This window comes from Monodelphis domestica, chromosome 5, assembly GCF_027887165.1.
Source record: "Monodelphis domestica isolate mMonDom1 chromosome 5, mMonDom1.pri, whole genome shotgun sequence".
NCBI classification, from domain to species: Eukaryota; Metazoa; Chordata; class Mammalia; order Didelphimorphia; family Didelphidae; genus Monodelphis; species Monodelphis domestica.
This window is the reverse complement of record NC_077231.1, coordinates 65,796,497-65,820,350: the sequence shown is the minus strand read 5'-3', so window position 1 is coordinate 65,820,350 and position 23,854 is coordinate 65,796,497. Positions and strand designations below refer to the sequence as shown.

General features: G+C 35.1%; 1 long non-coding RNA gene across 1 annotated transcript; it reads left to right on the top strand.

The window, feature by feature from the left end:
* Window positions 1-323: 323 nt before the first annotated feature.
* Window positions 324-22,171, top strand: LOC103094274 (uncharacterized). The gene is made up of 3 exons (XR_472422.2): window positions 324-360; window positions 17,148-17,288; window positions 21,102-22,171. It is a non-coding gene; the product is annotated as an uncharacterized LOC103094274 (long non-coding RNA).
* Window positions 22,172-23,854: the final 1,683 nt, after the last annotated feature.

Below are 23,854 nucleotides of genomic sequence, written 5' to 3'. Positions count from 1 at the left end.
CAGCTTCAGAATCAACAATCAGCCTTGGTGACAACTGTGTAAGTGGCAGGTCCCTCTAGTGAATTTCTACCCAGCCACTGCATGAGGATTGGGCAGCTGACTAATGGAATCCTTTCTGGCCCAGGCGTGCTCACCAGACACCATCCCATCTATGGCTGTGGCTTCAGGAGAAGAGGATGGGAAACAAACACAACTGGATGATGTGTAATTGGAAATCTGTTATCCTAAAAACTACATTTCCCAGAAGCCCACTGACTTCCTGTTGTTAACTGCTGACAGGGGAATATTATTGGGTGGGGTCCCGGGTCTCACTCGCTTTGCTTCCTGTCCGCAACAGTGGAAGAGCTTGGGGTTGAACAGGTAGATTAGCCATGGGTTCTTGGTTTTTTATTTTGTTACCTTTTTATTTTGTTACTTCTGCTAATCATTAATACATCTTTAAAATATAGTATTTAGAATTATTGTATATCCATTTAATTTTTATAATGAGTATGGTTGCTGAGAGGTGACGATCCTACTGAATGTGGTCACTCCCAGAAAAGCAGAGTCCCTCTTTGAAGTTCCAATGTAGAGAGGGAAACTAATGCTTGCAATCACCTGCAAACCATAAGGAATAAAAATGTGCTTCTAGAGGTCCTGGTCAGGGCTCAAGGGTAGAGAGGAGCACCAGAAGTCATGCATGGACTCTGGTGTGAGCTAGCTAAGTAAAGACCACACTTGGCCCTGGATTGTAGGAATTTGAAGAACAAGGATATCAAAGGCACTCAGAAAGGGTAAAATAATAGCAAAAAACACCTGAAAACTCAGATATTATCCCACATACCCTGGGAGCAGAACCTGACCAGCATAAAGCTAACAATTCAATCTCTTAACTGCTAATTTATTTTTTTAGAGAACCCAACCATGAATAGCTACTATGGAAATAGAGAAACTCAGCATTCAAATTCAGATGACAGCTAAGTTAAAACACCTACTTCTTTTTTTTTTTTTTAAACCCTTACCTTCTGTCTTGGAGTCAATACTGTGTATTGGCTCCTAGGCAGAAGAGTGGTAAGGGCTAGGCAATGGGGGTCAAGTGACTTGCCCAGGGTCACACAGCTAGGAAGTGGCTGAGGCTGGATTTGAACCTAGGACCTCCCATCTCTAGGCCTGGTTCTCAATCCACTGAGCTACCCAGCTGCCCCCAAAACACCTACTTCTAAAACATCAAAGGAAAACAAAATGGATGCAAGATTTTGGAAGAACTTAAAAAAGACTTTAAAAACCAAATGAGAGATAATGAGAAAAAATAGAAAACAGGAAATAATATAAGAAAATCGAGAAAAAGGTCACAGAATTTGGATAAAAAAGATCCAAAAACTCACAAAAAGAGCTAACTCATTAAAAATTAGAATTGGTGGGGGCAGCTGAGTGGCTCAATGGATTGAGAGCCAGATCTAGATATGGGAGGTCCTGGGTTCAAATTTAGCCTCTGATACTTCCTAGCTGTGTGACCTGGGCAAGTAATTTAACCCCCATTGCCTAGCCCTTATCACTCTTCTGCCTTAGAGCCAATACACAGTAGTGATTCTAAGACAGAAGGTAAGGGTTTAAAAAAGAAAATTAGAATTGGCAAGGAAAAACTAATGACTTCTTAAGGCAACAGGAAATAATCAAACAAAATTTTTAAAAAATGAAGAAATAGAGGAACCCTCTAGGAGGTACCATACATAATAAGTTATTATCAAAATTAACTATGCACCAAATGTTATGGCATCAAAAATTTTAAAGGAAACGCTAAAGGAATTAGAGGCAGAAATATATAACAAAACAATAATAAAGGGGTTTTTGAGTCTTCCCTTTTCAAAACTAAATAAATCTAAACACAAATAAATAAGAAAGAAGATAAGGAAATAAATGGAATCTTAGGCAAGCTAAATATCATAGATATGTGGAGAGTTGAATGAGAACATGGAGTATATATTCTTTTCAGTGATATATGGTACCTTTAAAAAATTTACCATATATTAGGGCGCAAAAATGTTTTGTTTAATGCAGAAAAGCAGAAATATTAAATGCATTCTACTTGGTCCATAATGTTAATAAAATTATATTTAATAAAAGACAATGAAAACCCTGAATAAAAATTATTTGGAGACTAAATAACAATCTTAAAGAATAAATGGGTAAAAGAAAAAAGTAATAAACAATAAATTATTTCATTAAAGAGAAAAATAATGCAATAACATATCCAAACATGAGACACAGCAAAAGCAATAATTAGCAGAAATTTTATATCTCTAAATGCTTATATAAATAAACTAGGAAAAAACTAGATCAGTAAATCAGTAATGCAATTAAAAAAAAACTGAAAAAGAACAAATTTAAAATCCCAACTAAGCACCAAATTAGAAATCCTAAAATTTAAAGGCAAGATTAACAAAATTGAATGTAAAAAACCCATTGAATTGATGAAAACAACTAGGAGTTAGTTTTATAAAAAAATCAACAAAACATTCACGGTTGTTTAATATGATTTTTTAAAAGGGGAATAGCCTAAATTATGAGCATTAAAAATGAAATGTGTGGATACACTACCAATGAAGATAATATCCAAGTAATTTTAGAGATTATTTTGCCCAATTATATACCAACAAATTTAACAATGTATGTGAAATGTAAGAATATTTACAAATATATAAACTGCCTATACTATCAGAAGAGATACACATTTTATGTATACTTACTCTACCAAAAAAAAGAATTTGAACAGATTATAATTGAATTTACTAAGAAAAAAGTATCAGGACCAGATGGAGTAAAAATCTACCAATATTCAATAAATTATTTAGAAAAATAGGCAAAAGAGATCTACTAAACTCCTTTTATGAAATAAATATGGGGCTGATACCTAAACCAGGAAGAACAAAAACAGTGAAAGAAAATTATAGACAAATTTAATTAATGGATATTGATTCCAAAATCCTAAATAAAATACTAGCTAGGAGACTACAAAAATATTACATTTTGACCAAACAAGATTTATATTAGCAATGCAGAGATGATTTAACATAAGGAAAAACATCAATGTAATTGATTATATCAATAATAGCAATAGTAAATAGGGAAGGAAAAAAAATTCAAGAAATCAAAATGGGCCAACAAGGTAATAAAGGCACCTCTGTATACAGTGAAAAATCCTAGAGATTCAACTAAAACATTAGTTGAAACAACAAAAATTTTAGCAAGGTAGCAGGACATATATACCCATATAAATCACCGGTATTTCTCCATATCACTAACAAAGACTGTCAAGAAGAGATAGAAAGAGATATTCCATTTAAAATAACCATTGACAGAATAAAATACCTGGTAGTATACCTTCCAAAATAAACCCAAGAATTATGGGAACATGATTCTAAAACACTTTTGTTTCTTTATTGCCTATCCTAATTCCTTAATTTCTATTTCTTTTCTTATTGCCATAGCTAGTATTTATAGTATAATATTGAATAATAATAGTAATAATTGACATCCTTGCTCCATCCTTAGTCTTGAGAAGTTACCTTGTTTAAATCCATTATAGATAATGCTTGGTAATGTTTTTAGATATATGGTATTTATCATTTAAGGAAAGTTCCATTCTCTCTAGTGTTTTTTGATGTGTTTTGACAAAGTCTTTTTCTGTATCTATTGGGATAATCAGATGATTTCTGTTGATTTTGCTATTAATGGAGTTAATTATGTTGATGGTCCTAATAATGAACCAACTTTGCATTCCTGGTATGAATCCTGCCTCGTAATAATGCATGATCTTTGTGATATATTGCTGTAATCTTTTTTCTAGTATTTTATTTTAAAATTTTGCATCAACATTCATTAGCAAGGTTGTTCTATAGTTTTATTTTTCTGTTTTTGATCTTCCTGGTTTAGGTAGGTATCCTTAACATAATTGTGTTAATTTGGTAGAATGCCTTCTTCAGCTACTTTTCCCTGGTAGTTTGTATGTATTGGGATTAATTGTTCTTTAAATGCTGGGTAGAATTCATTTTTTAATTCATCTGGCCCTTGGGACTTTTTCTTAGGAAGTTCAGTTTTTTCAATCTCTTTCTCTGAGATGGGATTGTTTAAGTATTCTATTTCCTCTTCTATTAATCTAGGCAATACTTTTTTTTTTTAAACAATCATCCATCTAACAGATTGTCAGATTTTTTGGCATATAATTAGATAAAATAATTCCCAATAATTACTTTAACTTCCTCTTCATTGATTGTGAATTCACACTTTTCATTTTTCATATTGTTAATTTAGGTTTTTCCTTTTTAAAGTAAAATTAACCAATGATTTGCCTATATTATTGGGTTTTTATCTATATTATTAGTTTTTTTTTAATAAAACCATATTCTAACTTCATGTATTAGTTCAGTTCTTTTCTCATTTTTAATTTTGTTAATTTCACCTTTGGTTTGCAGTATTTCTAATATGCTATTAATTGGGGATTTTTAATTTATTTTTTCTAGCTTTTTTATTTGCATGTCTACTTCTTTAATCTGTTCTTCCTCCATTTTATTGAACCCAGACTGTTCCAACACAATACTAATCTACCAGAGGCAACAAACCTGCAGAATGGGAACAAATTCAGCCCAAGCCAGTCAATACATGTATAGAATTTAGAAAAGGGAGCCACTTGGCAAGACAGCAAAAGCAATGAGGGCAGACATCTACACACTCCTATATAGCAACAGAGTACTTGAGGCTTCAAGGCAGCAAAATGGGAAACTGGCCACTCTATACAGATAGCTTAGGCAAAACATACAGAAGACTAAACTAATGCACTTACATGTGGCTTGAGGCAGTAAAGCTGCAGAGTGCCTGAGGCAGCAGATCCCAGACAAGGGGATCCAGCCCAGGCTATTTAGCAGAGGCAGGGAAGCAACAGAGTATCAGGGACCAGTCCAGTATTTTGTAGAAATGGTAACAAAGGGATCTGAATCTAGTTTTATAAAACAACTGGATGCCTCCCCAGAGCAATCCAGTAGGGCCACCTCCTCAGCTGACAGACCATGGGAAACAAAGGCATCTGGACCTACCCCAAATACCAGAGAATAGTACTCTGGAATCTTGAAACAATGCTCCCTCTATGCAAAAAGTAAGAGAAGAACCTCAATATATGGATAAAATAATGGGGAAAATAACTAGAAAAAGTGAGAAGAAAGAAAGAAAAACCCTAACCTTAGAACGTTACTTTAGTGTCTCAGAAGAGGAAACAATGCCAAAAATAAAATATGTGAAGCCAAAAAGGAAAGTATGAAAGGATATCAGTCCCCCAAAGAACCCCTGGGATAACTTGAAAAAAGAAGCTTAAAAAAATCAAACAAGAGAATTGACTAAGAAAACTCAAAGGTTAGTGAAAAATTCACTGAAGGAACCAACTCTCTAAAAACTAGAATAGATCAAATGTAAGTGGAGGCACAAAAACACAATGAAGAAAATGACTTCCTAAGAAATACATTAGAACAAATGGAAATGGAAGGGAAAAAAATCATTGAATAAAACAACTCTTTTAAGAGTAAGACTGGCCAAATGGAAAAGGAAACAAAACTAAAAGAAAAAAATAACTTTCTAAAATTCAAATTGAGAAGATAGAAGCTAATGAATACACAAGACACCAGGAAATGATAAGATAAAATCAAAAAAACGAAAAAAATAGAAGAAAATCTAAAGTACCTTTTTCGTGGTGGTGGGAGCTGCCCTGGGAAATAGATTCAGAAGGAATAATCTAAGAATCACAAGAATGCCAGAAAGCCACAATAATAATAATAAATTTAGAAAGAGCTTGGACACCATATTATAAGAAATCATCAGGGAAAACTGCTGGGATATACTTGAATATGAGAGGAAAATAGAAACTGAGAGAATCCATCAATCACCTCCTGTAAAAAATAGACTCGAACTCTGGACTTCAATCCCCACAAGCCCTTGCTCCACTTTCCCAAAATGCTTTGTAATCTCACACAATTCTGAGGTGGGCTGAGATCGAGGAAGGATTTAAGCTGATTGCAAAGGCTTTTGTGGTCTCTTTTTGGACTTCCATTTTGGAGCAGAGGTGTCTCTTCCATGATGTGAGATTATCTTGTCTAGGCTACTCTGGCCTAGGCACATGTTTCTTATCCTGTCTTTTCTTTAATCCTTAATCTTCAATAAACCTCTAAAAATATAATACTCCTTGCAGAGAGAAACTAATTTCTACCTGCCTCAGTCTCCCCTAAATTTTAATTTTACACTCCTGAAAGAGACCCCAAATAAAATATCCTAGGACTATTATATCCAAATTTCATAATTCCCAAGCCAAGGAAAAAGTACTTACAAGCATCCAGAAGCTAATAATTCAAATATCATAGAGCCATAGTCAGGATTACACAGCTTCTTCATTAAAGGACCAGAAGGCATGGAATATGATATTTCAGAAGACAAAGAATCTAGAACTAAACCAATAATTACATGCCCAGAAAAAAACTAAGCCCAATCCTCTAGGATGGGCAAATGATGTACAATAAAATAAAGGAATTTCAGAATTTCCTGATTTAAAAAAATCAGAGCTGAAAAGAAAAATTGATAAGTAATTTTAATACTCAAGAGATGTATAATTTTGATTCCTATAGTCATTATAGTCTCTAGGCTTCTTGCTCCATTCTCAATGGGGTAGGTATGAGAAGAGGAAGGGGTGGGCAAGCTGAGGGGGAGGGGTTGTTGTCCCATAGTTCCATAAGGATGAGAGGTAGGAGCAGTATGGGAAATGAATTGGGCAGGGTGGAAAGGAGGGGCAGAGGAAGAAGGGGCAGTAGCTGGGGGAAAGGATGCAGAGGGGGTGAGGCAGGAGGAATGGGCAGAGTGTGATGTTAGGGTGGAGGGGGTGGGGCAGTCAGCATGGGTGGGAGGAGGAGTGGGTCAGATAGTAGTGGAAGGAGTAAGTTGAATATGGGAGGGGATGATTTATGAACTAGGATTTATATTGTCTAGAGCAGGGTGGGACAGAGATTCTGATAATGAGGAGGTATGGAGTGATAAGTCACTCCTATTCTGGGATTTTATTACAAACACTCTCTCTAGCAGGGCTCCTTTCTCTAGGTTTTTCTCACAACTATTTAAGAACACTCCAGTCAGTATTGTCAGTGAGGATCAGCTAATCCGGTTGTTTGTTCCCTAAGGCAAAGGAGATTTAGAAACAGCTCTCCCAGCTAGGACCTTAGGGCCTTATTGCTAAGATTTAAAAAAGCTGTGTTCTATCTAATTTAAGGAGAGAGGAAAGAAAAAAAGAAACAAATTTGGACTCACCTCTATAGCTGATCAAAATAAGCTATTAAAAGCTGACTTAGGGAGAGTCACAGTAAAAAAAAAAAAGTTTAGGAAAGTTAAGATTGAGGGCATTTCAGATTAATAATTTGTTAAATTATTAAATTATTTGTGGTTGGACTCTGAATATTTATATATGTGGTCGGCAGGGATTTAATTTCTAAATCCCAAAATGAATTACTAAAGTAAACGAAATTTATTTTAGTTTATTTACAATAGAGGGAAGATATTAAGGAAGAGAGAAAAGGTGGGGGGATGTGGAAAAACAATAGAGGATAACTCACAAGTAGTATCATAACTCTGAATGTAAATGGGATGAACTCATCCATAAATGGAAGAGATAGCAGAATAAATTAAAACCAGAATTCCACAATATGCTTCTTTCAAGAAATATTTAAATCAGGGTGACACATAGAGTAAATGTAACTGACTATGCCTCAAAAAAAAGTGTGGAGATAATTCATGATTTCAGACAAAGCAAAAGTAAAAATCAATCTACTAAAAGAAAATAAGTCAGGAATTAACATCTTGATAAAAGGCATTATAGTCTATGAAACAAGTTCAATACTAAATATATATATATATATACACCAAATGGCATCGCTTCCACATTTCTTTGTCCCCATAAACTTTGTTTATGGTTAGGTCTTTGGGTTTTTTTGTTTGTTTGTTTTTTTGATGTTTGCTCATTTCCCCAGTCTTTTAAAAGGTAGACTTTGTTCTCAGGGAGGTTAAGATACCCTCTTAAACGTCATTCATTTCTTGAAGCTACCCTTAGTCTTCTTTCTGGGTTTCTGCAAGTTTCAGTTCTTCTAAGATGGTATGATAGCCTATGGGCTGGAAGTTCTGAGAGCTATCTCCCACTGCTGTTTCAAATATCTCCTGATGGTGCTGATAGCTCAAATTCTAGCATCAGGCTTGGGTACAGGCTTTTTGTCTCACTCTGGGCTTGATCAGGTCAAGCATAGAGTACACATCAGACTGTCCTGCTCTAGGACTCTGCCTTAAGCTTTTGTCAAGGGGATCAGGGGGCAAATCTTAGGGTCTATGTCCTCACCACTAGTCTGGGGTGAGATTCCTGGCCTTGCTTTGGGCCCACACAGATCAGGTTTCACAGCACAGATTGCCCTGGGCCGGAATTCCGGACCGCACTGCAGGTTTGCTTGGAACTTTAAGGGGTATGCATTGGCTTGGACTGCTATTTGCCCAGGCTTTGTCTCAGAGTCTAGATGTTGACTTGGACTCAGGTTCATAACTTGGATCAGTAGGTGTGGGGTAGAGGGGGTCTTGCTCCTTCCTCCTTGTTGTAATCTTCTGCCGGGTATGGTGCCCTCTTAGCTCAGTACCCCAGATGTTCTCTGCCTACCTTTCAAGTTTTGTGCTCTTCTTGAAAGTTGCTTCTCCTTAGTGGTTCTTTCACTCTTGTATTCATTTTGAGGAATTATTTTAAGACCGATTGGAAAGGATTCTCATGGTGGTTTCAAACTGTCCTGCTTGAAACTCTGCCATCTTAGCTCTGGAGAGCTTCCACATTCCTAAAGGAGAATTTATAAGAGTTACAGGAGGAAATAGGTAGAAAAATGCTACTAGTGGGGTATCAAACCTCCCCTCTCAGAAATAGATAAATCTAACCAAAAAGTAAATAAGATATAAGTTAAGGAGGTTAAAAAAAACTTTAGAAACATTTGATATTATAGTCTTATGGGAAAAAAAAACTGAATGGAAATAGAAAGGAATACATCTTTTTCTTAGCAGGATATGGGGGAAATTTATATCTCTAAATTCTTATATAACTAAAAAGAAAAAGAGCAGGTCAATGAATTGGGCATGCAACAACAACAAAAAAACTACACTAAAAATTAAAAATCCCTAATTAAACAATAAATTGGAAATTCTGAAAATCAAGAGAGAGATTAACAAAATTGATAGTAAAAAAACCATTGGCTCCAGGTAGTTCAATGGATTAAGAGTCAGGCCTAGAGACAGGAGGTCCTGGATTCAAATCTGGCCCTCCATATGTTCCTAATTAATTTTGAGATATTAGATAAGCCTTAATTTCTCTGTTTTTAAAAAGCCAAAGAGTTGAAATAGATGACCTCTAAGGTATCCTCAGACTATAACATTGTGCTCATGAGACCAGCTTGGTGAATATAATCATTTTGTGACACTTTCAATTCTGTCCCCAAATTTCAGTCATATTTAATTTTTATTTTTGTAGGGAGATGAAAGGGAAGGGAGTTCAAAGGAACAGGAGGAATTCAGACAAGAGTAGTCATGACAGAGATTCAAGTACATGAAAATCTGTCAAGTTGCAGAAAGATTCAACTTTTTTTTATTAAGTAAAGATTAATTTTTTTTGCTCACCTCCTGGTAGCATAATTACAAAAAATGTGTGGAATTTGTAGTCAGACTGTGGTCCAAATAAGGTGTATGTGTGTGTGTGTGTGTGAACTTCCAGAGAGTCAGAGCTAACCCAAAGTTGAATGTGCTTGCCTCAGAAGAACTCCCATTACTAATGGTCTTCAAGCAGAGACTGGATGAAAGTTTGGAATGTTATAGATAGATTCTTCTTTATTGACTTACATGAATTCTAAGATAACTTTAAATTCTAAGATGATGTTATCTGGAAATAGCAAACATTTACTTTTATCTTCAACTCTTAGGTTGAAATTGTTTCTTACATTTCCTGTTGGCCTCCTTGGCTCCCTTACCTTCTAGGTTGTTCCTTCTCCCCTGGCATTTTGGAGAATGAATAATAGAACAAATGATTATAGGAAAGGAGGAGGAGGAGAACTGTGGAAGTAACAGCATCATCATAGCTTTTCATGAAGGGTATGAAAGGAGAAAAAGTGTAAGAAAGAAAAAAATTTAAAAGATAAATTTAAAGATGATAACAGAATTTGAAAGAAAAGGCAGACAAATCAAGATAAAGGGAACAAAAGGGGAATAAAGGAATTCTTAAATTGGATAAGACTGATTCAAATTCTTGGAATGATATTAATAAAAAAAATCACATTTGCAAATCTTTGAACATTGAAGGCAAAGGCATGGAAGAAGGGACCTGTTAAAAAGACTACTAGATTAGGAATTAAAAAAACAAAACAAAACAAAACAAACAAGCCTGCAATTTAGTTGCAGTTCTGCCATTTCAACTCTGTGGTCTTAAACAAGTCACATTTTCTCTGAGTTCTAGTTTCCTTATCTGTAAAATGAGGATCAGAGCATTGGCACTGCCTATATCTCAAAATTACTGGGAGAATTAAATCAAACTATAGGATAGTATATATTGAACTGAAAGGGATGAGGGGATCATTCTGACCCATCCCCTCATTTTCCAGATGGGGAAACTGAAAACTAGAGAAGTTAAGTAACCTACTCAAAGTCACATAGGTAGGAAGTGAGTTAGAAATTTAAATAGGTAAAGATAAGGTCTCAACTCATGTCCTGTGACTACAGTATTCCTTCTTTCCACTGCAATAGTCTATCAAGTTTTTTGTAGTCATATTGAAATGTGAGCTTCTATTATCTACAGCCACTCAATCGTGTTCATTTTTTTGGATAACATATGCTTTAATTGTCAGTCTTATACTATGGTATTACTTAAATCTAGAAATCATGTCTATGTTTGTGGGTACCTATAGGAGTAGGTGTATAGTTAGAAAATCCTGAACCCCTAAAACTATATTACCCAGAATGCTTTTCCTTTTGTACACATTTGCGTGGTCATGTCATTGTTTTATAAGTTCTGTAGCTTCTCCCTCTTCTTTCCAGAGTGGACTGGGTGGTTTAGGGAGCTTTTACTCTAGTTGTTAGTAATAAACTTTATAAAATATAATACTTTAGTTATATATTAATTAAAAAACCCACATATGGGAGAATTGAGAGAATAGGAGAGAGCAGGGTCAGCTCCAACAAATGGCATTTAGACTTATTAATAGTATCCAGAAAAATATCCTAAATTTCTAAATATGAGAATTTAACCAAAATAAACTTCTGATGTTATAATTTTATGAAAAGAAAAAAACAAGCCTTATATAGCTTTTCAAGCTAGAAATCAGGAACCAAAGTTGTTTTACTTCACTAATTATTATCAATAACTAATTTTCACAATTTATTTAATATTCTTATCTCAGATATGCTTTTCCAAGATTCTTCTAAAGATTCCAGGAAAGCTTTATATATATAACACTAGGAGTCTTATTTCCCAGGGTTTAATATCACAAACAGAAGAGACTAAAATAACTAGAGATGGAATTAATTAGTCAGAGGGGCTGGATAATCTTCTAACATAATGGGAGCATGGAAAAACAACCATGGAGGTTATTACTTGAGGTTTCTCATCTTGTCTGGACGTGTATTCCTTACCACAGTCAGCTGGCATGGCTGCTTCTAGTTTTGGTTAGCAATGAATACAGCATAAATGGCTGTTCTGTGAGATCAGCAATAAGAATCTAATTTATAGCATACACATAAATATAAAACAAAAAAATATTTTCTTAATTTAGAATAGCACAGTATTCAAGAAAAACTCTTTTATGACCTACTAAAGACCTTACCAGTGTCTTGTTACTTTGCCAACCTATACAAAAGCATTGATTCTATGCATTGGCAAGGGACTGAGGAGGGAATAAAAATGTGGGTAACACTTATAAGCAACTCTTTGATTGAATTATTCTTTAAACTGGCAATGTCACATAGCAAACAGTGTTATTAAGATCTGGGTTCAAGTTCCATCTCTGTGTAAAAATTAAAATTAAATCTCAGTAATAAAAACATTATGTTTTAAGGGATTTATTACTGATCATTAGAAATAAAAGAATAAAAGGGATACAAAATAAAGACCATGTGCCCATGGCTGATCAGCCAGTTCAAAATGCCCACCTTACTGTCACCAAGCTTGTTGTCATCATACCAAAAAGAGAGAGAAAGCTGGATTGCCCACTCAATATTTTTCCCCTATCTATAGGAAGTACGAAATGACAGGAAGTCAGTGGGCTCCTGAGAAATGTAGTTCTTTTTTAGGGTAACAGATTTTCAATTATACATCTGACATATACTAGCTGTGTGATAATGACAAGTAATTTGATCTTTCAATGCCTTAGATAATTCTCCAAGACTCTTAATGTAGAGATGAGGGATCTTTGTTTATGTAGAGGGAGCTTACATACTGGAAGTTTACCCATCCCAATGAAATCCCAGATCTGGATTATTACTTTTTCTTTCTCCTGCTAAAAAAAGTTATTGATGCCTCACTGTCACCATCCCTTCTTTAAAAAACACTTGAGGTTCATTTATAGGAGTTTTCTGACCAAAATTTCTTGAATTTTTATAAAGCATTAGCACTACAACCCCCCCCCCCCAATATATATATTTTGACTAGTTATTTAGAAATTTTTACTTTGTGCTAACACAATTTCATCTAGTCCTACTCAATCTATACAGATTTCACAACAAAAAGTGGGAAGAAAAAATAACATTCCTATAGAGGGTTTTTTTTTTAAACCTATTGGTTATCTTTACTGCCTTGTTTTAATGCCCAATGAAAGGTCTTGAATTTAACTTATGCTGTGTAATCTTGTATACTGGGCATTAGATTACTATGGAAATTCTGGCAAATATTGTGAGAAGATAACTTTAATGAAAGCTTTCTTTAGAACAGTCAGGAAAATGGCAACATTCATTAAAACAGAGACGGGTGCCTTGGATACTAGGATTATTGACTAAAATCTTTAAACTTTTTTTTTTAGTTGAATTCCTTGCTTCCACTGGGGGATATATGAAGGAAAATTTAGGGAGACAAAATAAAAAAAAAAAAGAACAGTCATAGCAGGATGGAGAAAAAGGCACATGTAGAGAAAGTAAAAAGTAGAAGGAGACTTGGGAGGAAAGAAAGAATTTTGAGAAGAGGAAAATAGATCTGTTAGTAAGAAATAGCCAGGAGAAAAGATTTAGGTGATACACCAGACTCTCCTGATAAGTAGGAGTCTTGAGGGAGAAGGAAGAATTGTGAGAAGAGAAAAATAGGTTCTTAGGTAAGAAATAGTCAGAAGGAAAGATTTAGATGAAATGCAGAATAATCTCTGTAGAGAAGAAATTTCTCAGAAAGAAGACTGAGTAAGAGAGATACTGGCAAAACTATTGGAAGTAAAGAGGGAAAAAAAGCAACCATGACCAAAAAGTATTTTTCAGCTTGGGAATATAACATTGAGGGCTAGACTAAAGTGCTAAGCCTGTAAAAAGAGAGGAGAGAGAGCCAGGAATACAGATGGAGGAAACTGTAGAATATATTGGAGAAAAAAAGGGTTTTTATTTATAGGACACTCTACCCAAAGAAATAGAAAATGTCAAACCAAAGAAGGAGTCATATTTGATCATAATCTCTCTGGCCAAGAGGATGTTAGAATCACATATTTGAGGCTAGGAATCTGTTCTTTAACTCATATTGTTGACCTGTATTTCCCTGCCTTCTTTATCCTTCTTCCTTTCTCTCTACTTCTCTACCCTATCCATCATCCCACCTTTTTTTTTTAACTTTTGGAACGGTGAGAGGAGAAAGAGTTGTCATTTTTTTAATAAGCAGGCAAATATCAATGTTTTAGTTCACTAGCACTAATTTTTTTTAAAGTCACAATAATAGCTAGTATTCCCATAGCATTTTAAAGTTTGCAAAGTGCTTTACATATAGTTAACTTATTTCACCTTCCTAACAATACCACACACAAATAATAGTGTCTCCATTTTTCAGTTGAGGGAACTGAATCATATAAAGGTTATGATATCCTCAGGATCACAGAAATAATAAAGGACATGAATTTGAACTCAAGTCTTTCTGAATACAATTCTGGTACTTTCTCCACTGGGTCACCTACCTATTTATTTATTGATAATTTTTTGGTCCTAAGGGAAGAGGAACCTACCTCAACTATTGTTTCCATATTTAGAAAGGGCTTGGAGTTTGGGTGAAGGGTTATAGTTACCAAACTTTCTCTTAAACCTTTTCTACAAAACAACCACAGAAAATACCAAATCAAATTCTGAACAGAAAAAATTACCAAAAAGAATTTCGAGTCATTTTCAACCCAGGGCAGGTTAGGAAGGCAGAAAGAGAGGTCTGTATATACTGGTGTGAGAACTAGTTTGGAGCAAGGGGAGCAGATGGCCACAGGATTGGGTGCCATTTTACAGTTCTATAGCTAATTCCCCAGTTCTGAGACACAGTTCAAGGCAGAGAGGAGTAGTTGTGGTTGAAAGGGAGCAGAGAATCTACCTGGGTAAAGATCAGAGTTCAGATCAGAATGGCAGTGAATAGAACAGAATTTTCTGATCACTTCTTATAAGTACTGAAAATCTACAGGTACCCACACTGATCTACAGAAACTCAAGCTAGCCATCATTCTCAGAGGTATGTAGTGCCAAAGTCAAGAAATAGTCTGGGGAAAATGAGCAAACAACAAAAAGAACCGTCTGACCACAACATTTTCTATGGTGACAGGAAAGTTCAAGATAGACTTAGAAGATAGTGACTTGAAAACATCTACAAGTAAAGTCTCAAATAAAATTTTAGATTGTACACAAACCAAAAGAAATTCCTAGAAGAGCTAAAGAAAGAGATTAGGAAGGGAAGGGATAATTGAAAACCAATTAAGAACAGCAGAAGGAAAAAGGGGAGAGAAAATGACAGCTATACAGGAAGATAATGAAAAGAGAATTGGATAGCTTTGTAAAAGAGGCCACAAATTATACTGAAGAAAATATAAAAATCAGAATTGGGGCAAATGGCAAAACAGCTACAAAACTTCATTAAGAAAATAATTTCTTAAAAAAATTAGAATTGGTCAAATGGAAGCTAATGTCTGTATGAGGCATCAAGAACCAATAAAACAAAGCTGAAAGACTGAAAATATAGAAAAAAGTGAAATATCTACTAAGAAAAAACAATTGCCTGGACTTCTAAGACCATCAATTACAGATGAGTTGTCTGACTCCATGAGTTAAGAAAATTTTCAACCTTGAGTCTCCCACAAAAATGAAATTACATTTCCAGAACAAAATAAACAAACAAAAAATTACACACACACACAGATATGTACACACAGTATTAAAGACCAAGAATCTATAGACAAGCATTCTAAGTCTGCCTCCATGATGACAAATATTATTGTTTTTTCTTTTTTTTAAGTTTTGGGAAATTTTATTTAATTAATTAATTTAAAATATTTTTCCATGGTTACAAGATTTCTGCTCTTTCTCTCCCCTACCTCTACCTCCCTCTCATAGCTGATGCACAATTCCACTTGGTTTTACATGTGTCATTGATCTAGAACTATTTCTAACTATTATTGATATTTGCACTAGCATGATCATTTAGAGTCTATAGATGACAAATATTATTTTTGGGTTCTCCTTATATACTTTGTATTTCAGTTTGTGTAGTTTCCATACAGGAATACAATGAAGCTTATGGGATTATAGGATCATAAATTCAGAGTTAAAAGGGACCTTAGAGATCATCCAGTCTAACCCCTCATTTTCCAGATGATGATACTGAAGCTTTAATATTTTCATGACTTGTCCAATGTCACACAGGAAGTAGTTATTTTGATTCATAGATTCAAAGGAAGAATAGACCTTGCAGTTCATCTTGTCTATCCATCCCATTAACCAAACAGTCAAAAAGTATTTGCCAGGAACTCTGTTAGGCTGGGGAGATAGGTGTAAAGAATGAGCCAATCCCCTCTTTCAGAGAATTTACATTCTAATAAGAGAGACAAAAAATACAAAGTCACACAGGAAATATCAGAACTGTAAGCCCATGATATCAATCATATCTCAGAATCTGCAAAGGTAACTGAAAATATTTTGAAAAAATATATAGCTCAGTTAAACAAATGTGAAATTATCACATAGAGTTCATATGTTTTTGCCTGTAGTTGAAAAACATTTAGATTTTAGATTATATCTTGTAAAAATTGGAGCAGAAATGAAATATGTCCACAGAAATATTTAATTGATTTTTAAACCACTTTAATACTTTGTTGCATTTTAGTTCAGCTAATGATTTTTAATTATGAAAATAGATTCAAACAATGAGCATATCTTCTCTAGCATCCTATTGTGAATTGGGATTAAGATAGCTGGAAAGTTAAGCTTTCTTGATTTCTAAAATAAATTTGCTTTTCTGTTAAAAAGTCTGGATCTTCAGTGATAGAGAAACTTTTTTAAATTTTTCTATTTTGACAGAGGATATTAGATCCAATAGCAAATCTTTGCAGAGGTTGCATACCCAGAAATGGATGTGAGTCATATGGTTGGCTTTGATTCACTGTAAACCACAGAAAATATTGCAGGTTGCCATTTCTGCAGCACACACATTTACATATGGGACTTTGGAAACAGAATTTTAAACTTCATAGAAAATACATCTTATCCCTGAGACTGAGACAAAGATCTAATATATTATTTTAGCTCCTCAGGAAAAAAAGAAAAATTGAAATGTTGGTGGTTCTGAAAATTAAATAGGCATCATTATCTGTGGCTTTGATATTCATTATTTCTGCTGGTTATTTCACCAGCAGAACACTATATGGGAAGCAAAAAAAATACATTTTCGTGAGGCCCTGAACTTTTTACTTCTCTTCTATTGAAAATGTCTTTTTCAGAAATATGCTTTTCACTCCATTTTAGATCAACATTTGACATAAAAAGCTGGTAAGGCAAACAAAATTCTCAGCTTCTATGTTTATATTTCATGTCCCCTCATTAACAATATAAAATTCTAAAAAATAAAATGAAATACTCTTATTGTTGTTTAATAGTTTGAATATCATGGAGGATCGCAGACTTTTGTCTTCTGGAATTAGGCCATCACATGCCAAAAAGGCCACCAGGGAATCCATTTCTTCTTTACAAGACAGGAAATAGGAAGTTTTCACATAAGAGTATTCAGTGGAATTCAGGTAAGTTTTTTTTTTTTAATTTCACTAATATTTCTGGGTACTTCTTTCTTACTGAAGTCACTTCATTTGTTGTGCCTAAATTCTTGAGCTTGAGGGTACAATAAATTAAAATAATTATATTAGGATAACAAATTATACAAAATTGTGTCATTTCAATTTTGCAATGTAGTAGATCAACAATGGCACACTTGGGCCAAGAGCTTCTTTACCACTTCAAAGAGTAACCCCCCCCCTACCCAGATCATTGCTAGTCTTGGAAACAATAAACAAAGCAACATCCTTACTAGGGATGTTAAAGTAATGATAAACAACTGCTCTCTCTATTTAGACCAAAAGACCTTTTCCTGACCATTCATGTACCACCATTTTTGCAATGTCTGGTAGACAGAGCTTCTCACATTTTCAGTTCTACAAAGTACATGGCAATTGGTAGATGAGTAATAAATGCTTGTTGATTTTGAATGATTGATTGAAGTAGAAGAATGGTAAGACAGTTGGAAAGATCTTTCCAATATAAAGCAAAGAGGGAAAAGGGCGGCAAAAGAATAAGGTTAATACTATGACCATGTAAAAGGGGAAATGAATGACAACTGGGCAAGATGTCTATTAAAAGTATATATAGTTTGGATAGGGGGAAGGAAAGTAATACAGAGGAAAAGACATATAAATATTGATTTTATTTAACATAGAAGGGATGAAGGAAAGGGAAAAAGGAAAGGGTAAAATCTGAATTCTTTTACTCACTAAATAAACAATACCTGACTTACAGTAGACTAAAACCTAAGTTATCTAAAGGCAAGTCCAACAGGGGATCAGTATCTCACAAACAGTCCTTGGTGAGTCAGAAACAGGAATCCCAGGTGTGATGGCCACTGATGGTCTCTTCCAAGTAGATATTCCACTCTTCAATCACTGTCCAGCAGAAGACTGAAGAATGAATCCACACCACAGTCAATAGATATTTAAAAGCCAATATCTTGATGGATGGTTTCAAGATGATTCACACATACACCTGTCTCCTTCCTCTCTCTGGTCCAGTTAATCACTGTCCCTAAGAATCCTGACCCAACCAGGCTCAGGAAGATTCTGATCTTAAACCCCTGTCCATCGTTCCTGGCACCCTTTATTTTCCATTGCTACATGATACAATCTTGTATATCTTGCTGCTGGAAAAGGAATGGAATCATTGAACTTAGGAGTTCTGAGCTGCAAAAAGTCCAAGATTCAACAGATGCCCTTGTTGTCTGGAATCAATCATTGTGAGACCCAACGCAAAAGACTTACCGTGAAGAGCAGCATCTTTCAGCCTTAGTGATTTCATCTGTAAAGTGGGAAATGTAGAATCTGCTATGCCCATGCCACGGAGGTGCCATAGTGATCAAATGAGAACACAGTGGGAACGCAAGCAGCCTTTTCCTAGACAACACAAATGTAGATTGTTGTTGCTGTCATTGTTGGTCTTGATGCTGATATAGTTAGAATTAAGTGGAAGAAATTAATTTACTATTTTTTTCTGTTTAGCATGCCCACACAAAGCATACCTACCACAAAAATTTAACAAAGAAATTTTCCACACAATTCAGGAATAAAAGCAGCAAGTTTAGACTTTGGAGGTATGGGTTGTGTGACAAACAAACAAAGCACAAGAAAATAAGGGGATATAAGTCTGAATTTTCCAGATTTGTTTTCATTAAAATAAACACAGGATAAGAGGGTCAACAGTAATGTCACCTGTGTAGCTTCTGAAATGAAACAGACCATTGCAGAATGTGACTTGTAGATAGAACCATCACAATTTATTAGCATGTAGGTTATGTAGATTTTAAAGGGGAGAATTCTAGGAGATAAAGTCCAAGGGATACAAAATTTCCACTTATACAGTTAGAAGGGCTGACAGTAGTAGCAGATTTCTAGGGTAAAGATGGTCTTTGAAATTTAATTTCTGTATTTTCCATCTTCAATTGCTCTTACTTAGATAATGGGAAGGAGGATGTGAAGGGTGATATTAACAGTAGTCAAGAGGCTCCTGACTGGTCTGCCACTTTTCCGAATGATTTTTTTTCTAGATAATATATATTTACTACATCTTATGCCCAAGTCATCTTGGAGCTATATGTGTAGCCTACTTGTCACTTCTCTGCATCACTTCATTTCCCTTTGTGAAACCCACAACTTTAGGTCTTCAGAGACCTAAAGAGTTCCATGTTTCTCAGTCATAGAGCAATACTAGGATAATATAATTTTTCTATACTTTAATTGATCTATATTCACAATGATGTGATACTCTATTCAAACAGGAAAGTCTTTACAACCAATATCTCCAAGAAAAAGACTAAAATCAAACTATATAAAAGACCAAAACAAATATTTAAGATTATAAGCTATATCTCAAAATTGATTCTGAAAAATCTGAATAGTTTCCTCCAAATCTTGAAGTATTGAATAATAAATAAAAATAATAAAAATCTAAATCAAGAAACTCAGACTTCAATTATTGAATAATTTATTGATTTCAATAAAAAAGAAATGTTAATAGCTTTAGAGAGACGAAGTAGAAAAAAAAAACAGCAAATATTGCTGATGAAGTTTTATATTGGTCCACTTCATTCTGGATAACAATTTGGAATTATGTGAGAAAAGTAGTAGAACTACTTAAAGCTTTTGATTGAGAGATTTCACTTTTAGGTATATGTGCCAAGGAAGTGAGAGAATAGAATTTGCTAGAATATTAGGAGCAACACATTTTTGGGTGGAAAAAACCTGAAATGAAGTGGGTGTTCATTAGTTGAGGGATGGTTAAACAAATTGTGGTTTGTGAATATAATAGAAAATATGTTTAATGTATGAAAAACTGGATAAGATGTATTCACTAATATGGCGTATTACTTAGACAACTTCTCGTCAAAACTAGACCCTTCTAAAGAGAGCCTCCCAGAAATCTTGTCTTCATTCAATGACAGAATTAATCAACCTCACTTTTGAATTCTCATCTGGGGCTGTTCTGTCTCAATTTGAAACTAAATGACTATAAAAATGCTTGGTCTATTATATTTGGCTGACTCTAGACCAGACCATGCTTCATATCCCCAAACTGCCATCCACTGTAGCCATCTGCCATCTGCCTTTTCCTGTATGCATCTACTTTTAATTCTTCCATCCACTTCTTGTTCTGAACATAGGAATCACATTAATGCTATCATTAATTCTGTAAAGGGCATGTTAATTGACTGCCCTATAGATCAATTCACCATCTCTCTATGAAATCTTCTTTGAAAATTCCCTCCCTAATAAGTGTTATTTTCCTATATGAAAATGTAAGTTCCTTTAGAGCAATAACTGTCCCCTCTCTTATTATAATTTTAGCACTTAGCATAATGTTCCAAGTGCTTTTTTGTGCATATATCCTTCTGTTCATCCATCCATTCATCCGTCTATGAATCCATACATCCATTCAAATTATAAAGAGTGAAATAAGGAAAACCAAAAGAACATTATGTGTAGTATCTATAATATACATGAAAAGAATATTAATATGAAACTGAAAGTTTTACAAGTGTGATGACTAATAATGATGATGATGATGATGATGATGGTCTACACTTATTTGATGAATTTATATAGGTTTGTGAAGTTCTTTAAAAATATTATCTCATTTTATTCTTAAAGAAAGCCTAAGAGGTAGGGAGCTATTAATATCCCTATTTTATGGGCTTAAGAAACTAAAGAAAACATAAATTAATTGAATTACCCAGAGTCATGCAAATAATAAGTATCTGAGGTGGGACTTAGACTCAAATTTTTTTCTGATTTCAGGTCCAATTCTTTATCCACTATACCATCTAATCACCTTGAATGGGAGGCAGAGATATGGAAATGCACAGTTCTACTTTTTTTGAAGTGTTGGAAGATTATGAATGAAGAATGTTGTGTGTGTTGTCAGATGTAGTTGTTTTTTTTTCCATATGGTATTGTTTTAAAGTTTTTCTTTTTAGTGAGTATTCAGTAGGTGGGGCAATACATCCAGAAAATAGAACAACAGGGGGCAGCTGGGTGGCTCAGTGGATTGAGAACCAGGCCCAGAAATGAGTCCCTAGGTTCAAATCTGGCCTCAGACACTTCCCAGCTGTGTGACCCTGGGCAAGTCACTTAACCCCCATTGCCTAGCCCTTATCACTCTTCTGCCTTGGAACCAATACACAGTATTGATTCCAAGAAGGAAGGTAGGGATATTAAAAAAATAGAATAACACATTAATTTAAAAAAAAAACACAAATGCTACACAATTTCTCAAATAAAAAATATCCCAGTTTTTTCTACATTTACAGTCTTGGGCTAATATTATCATTCATTCATCCTGTGACCTTCCAAGACATAGGTAATTATGTCTAAATCAATGGTTTACTTATCTAATTTTATGTCATAGGATAAACAATAACAAAAATGCAAACTTAAACAACTTTAACATTTTAACTCTCACCAAATATTGAAGAGACTATGAGAATAGAAGCACATTGATATCCACTTAATTTTTAACCCATTACCCTTTCCTGTGCAGATTATTTGTTGAACCTTTTGTGTGCTTATAGATCAAAATGAGTACACTATTATTTAAGCACTTGATGCAATCATTCAAAACCTTCCAGAGGACTTCCGGGTTAACATGGCTGCAATCTAGACTCAAATCGCTTCCTCTCCCCAGCACCGAACGAAATAGACTACCTCAAAAGAGCATAAAAATCACCTTTGGAAGAACAGAGGGACTCTCCAGTACCCCACAGAAACGAAGGTACGTGGGGCTTGAACATTTCCACACTATAAGGAGGAGGAAAAACTTGCACAAAAACCGTGAACTGAGCAGCCCCTCCCTCCCCAGCCCCCCACCAAACCAGAGTAAGGTATCAGAGCGCTCACTGGGACAGAAAGTGAGTGAGTGTCTCTGTCTGGGGGGGGGGCACACCAGGGTCCTTGGGATCTAAAGACTGCAAGGAAACAACCTCTCAGGGAGGTTTCACGGGAAAATCCTGCACTGAGCAAAGGGGTAGCCACGCTGAGAGGCTGCACTGAGCAAAGCCATGCCAAGAGGCTGTGTTGAGCAAAGGGGTGGCCGGGCTAAGAGCCTACGCTGAGAAAAGGGGCCTGTGCTCTAAGGAACCTCGGAGGCTGGGAAGGACTAGTCTGAGCCAACCTAAATTCACAGAAAACCCGCCCATATCAACTAGACCCCAGACCAAAAAGGAAAGGGAAATAAAACCACCAAAGGGATGGCTCACATGGCCCAAAATCAAGCCTCCAGGAAGAAAGGGAAAAAGGTGACTATTGAAATCTTTTCTGGCGGAAGTACCCAAGGAAAAGAAGAAAAAGAGGATGAAACCCAAACAAAATCAAAACATGCCTCACAAAATGGAAATTATCCACAAGCTCTGGAAGAACTCAAATTGGAGCTTGCCCAAAAGATGGAAACCTTCTGGAAAGAAAAATGGGAGAAAGAGATCAGCAGTCTGATAGACAAGACTTCACAATTGGAGAAAGAGCTGGAAGCATGAAATAGAAGGGCAGACAAAGCTAAAAAGCAAAACCAATCCCTAACGACCAGAATTAAGCAACTGGAAGACAGTGAGCATGCAAAACAGCAAGAATTGATAAAGCAAAGCCAAAAAATTAATGAATTAGAAGAAAACACAAAATATCTCACTGAAAAGGTCACAGACCTGGAAAACAGAGGAAGAAGAGACAACATGAGAATTATTGGTCTTCCCGAAATTCCAGAGATAAACAAAAACTTTGATGCTATACTACAGGAGATTATAGAAGAAAATTGCCCACATGTTCTGGACCAAGGGGGCAAAGTAGAAATAGAAAGGGTTCATAGAACACCCTCTATACTAAATCCCCAAAGGACAACCCCCAGGAATGTAATTGCCAAATTCAAGAGCTTCTAAGAAAAGGAGAAAAGCCTACAAGAAGTCAAGAAGAGGAGATTCAGATATAGGGGGGCTCCCATAAGGATCGCATATGACTTAGCGGCTAACACACTAAGAGACCGCAAAGCATGGAACACTATATTTAGAAAGGCAAGAGAGCTGGGTCTCCAACTAAGAATCACCTACCCAGCAAAACTGACTATATATACTTCCAGGGGAAAGTATGGGCATTCAACAAAATAGAAGATTTCCAAGCATTTGTTAAGAAAAGACCATAACTTAGTGGAAAATTCGATATCCAATCACAGAAAGCAAGAGAAACATGAAAAGGTAAATATGAAAGAAAGGGAAAAGGAGATAAATCTTATCTTTTTCTTTAAGTCAAACTCTCTTCTATAAGGACTACATTTACATCAATTATATATATTAATATGTGGGGAAAATATATTGTGTAACTCTCAAAAACTGTATGCACCATAAGAGTAGTCAGAAGAATTATGCATAGGGAAAGATTGGGGCATCAAGAAGATTTGGTGAAAGGGGGGGCAAAAAAGGAAAGGGGGGGAAAGTCGACAATACTAAGACTTACTTCAAGAAATGGGGGGATCTAAATAGAATAACCTTTCCCATACAAAGATACACACG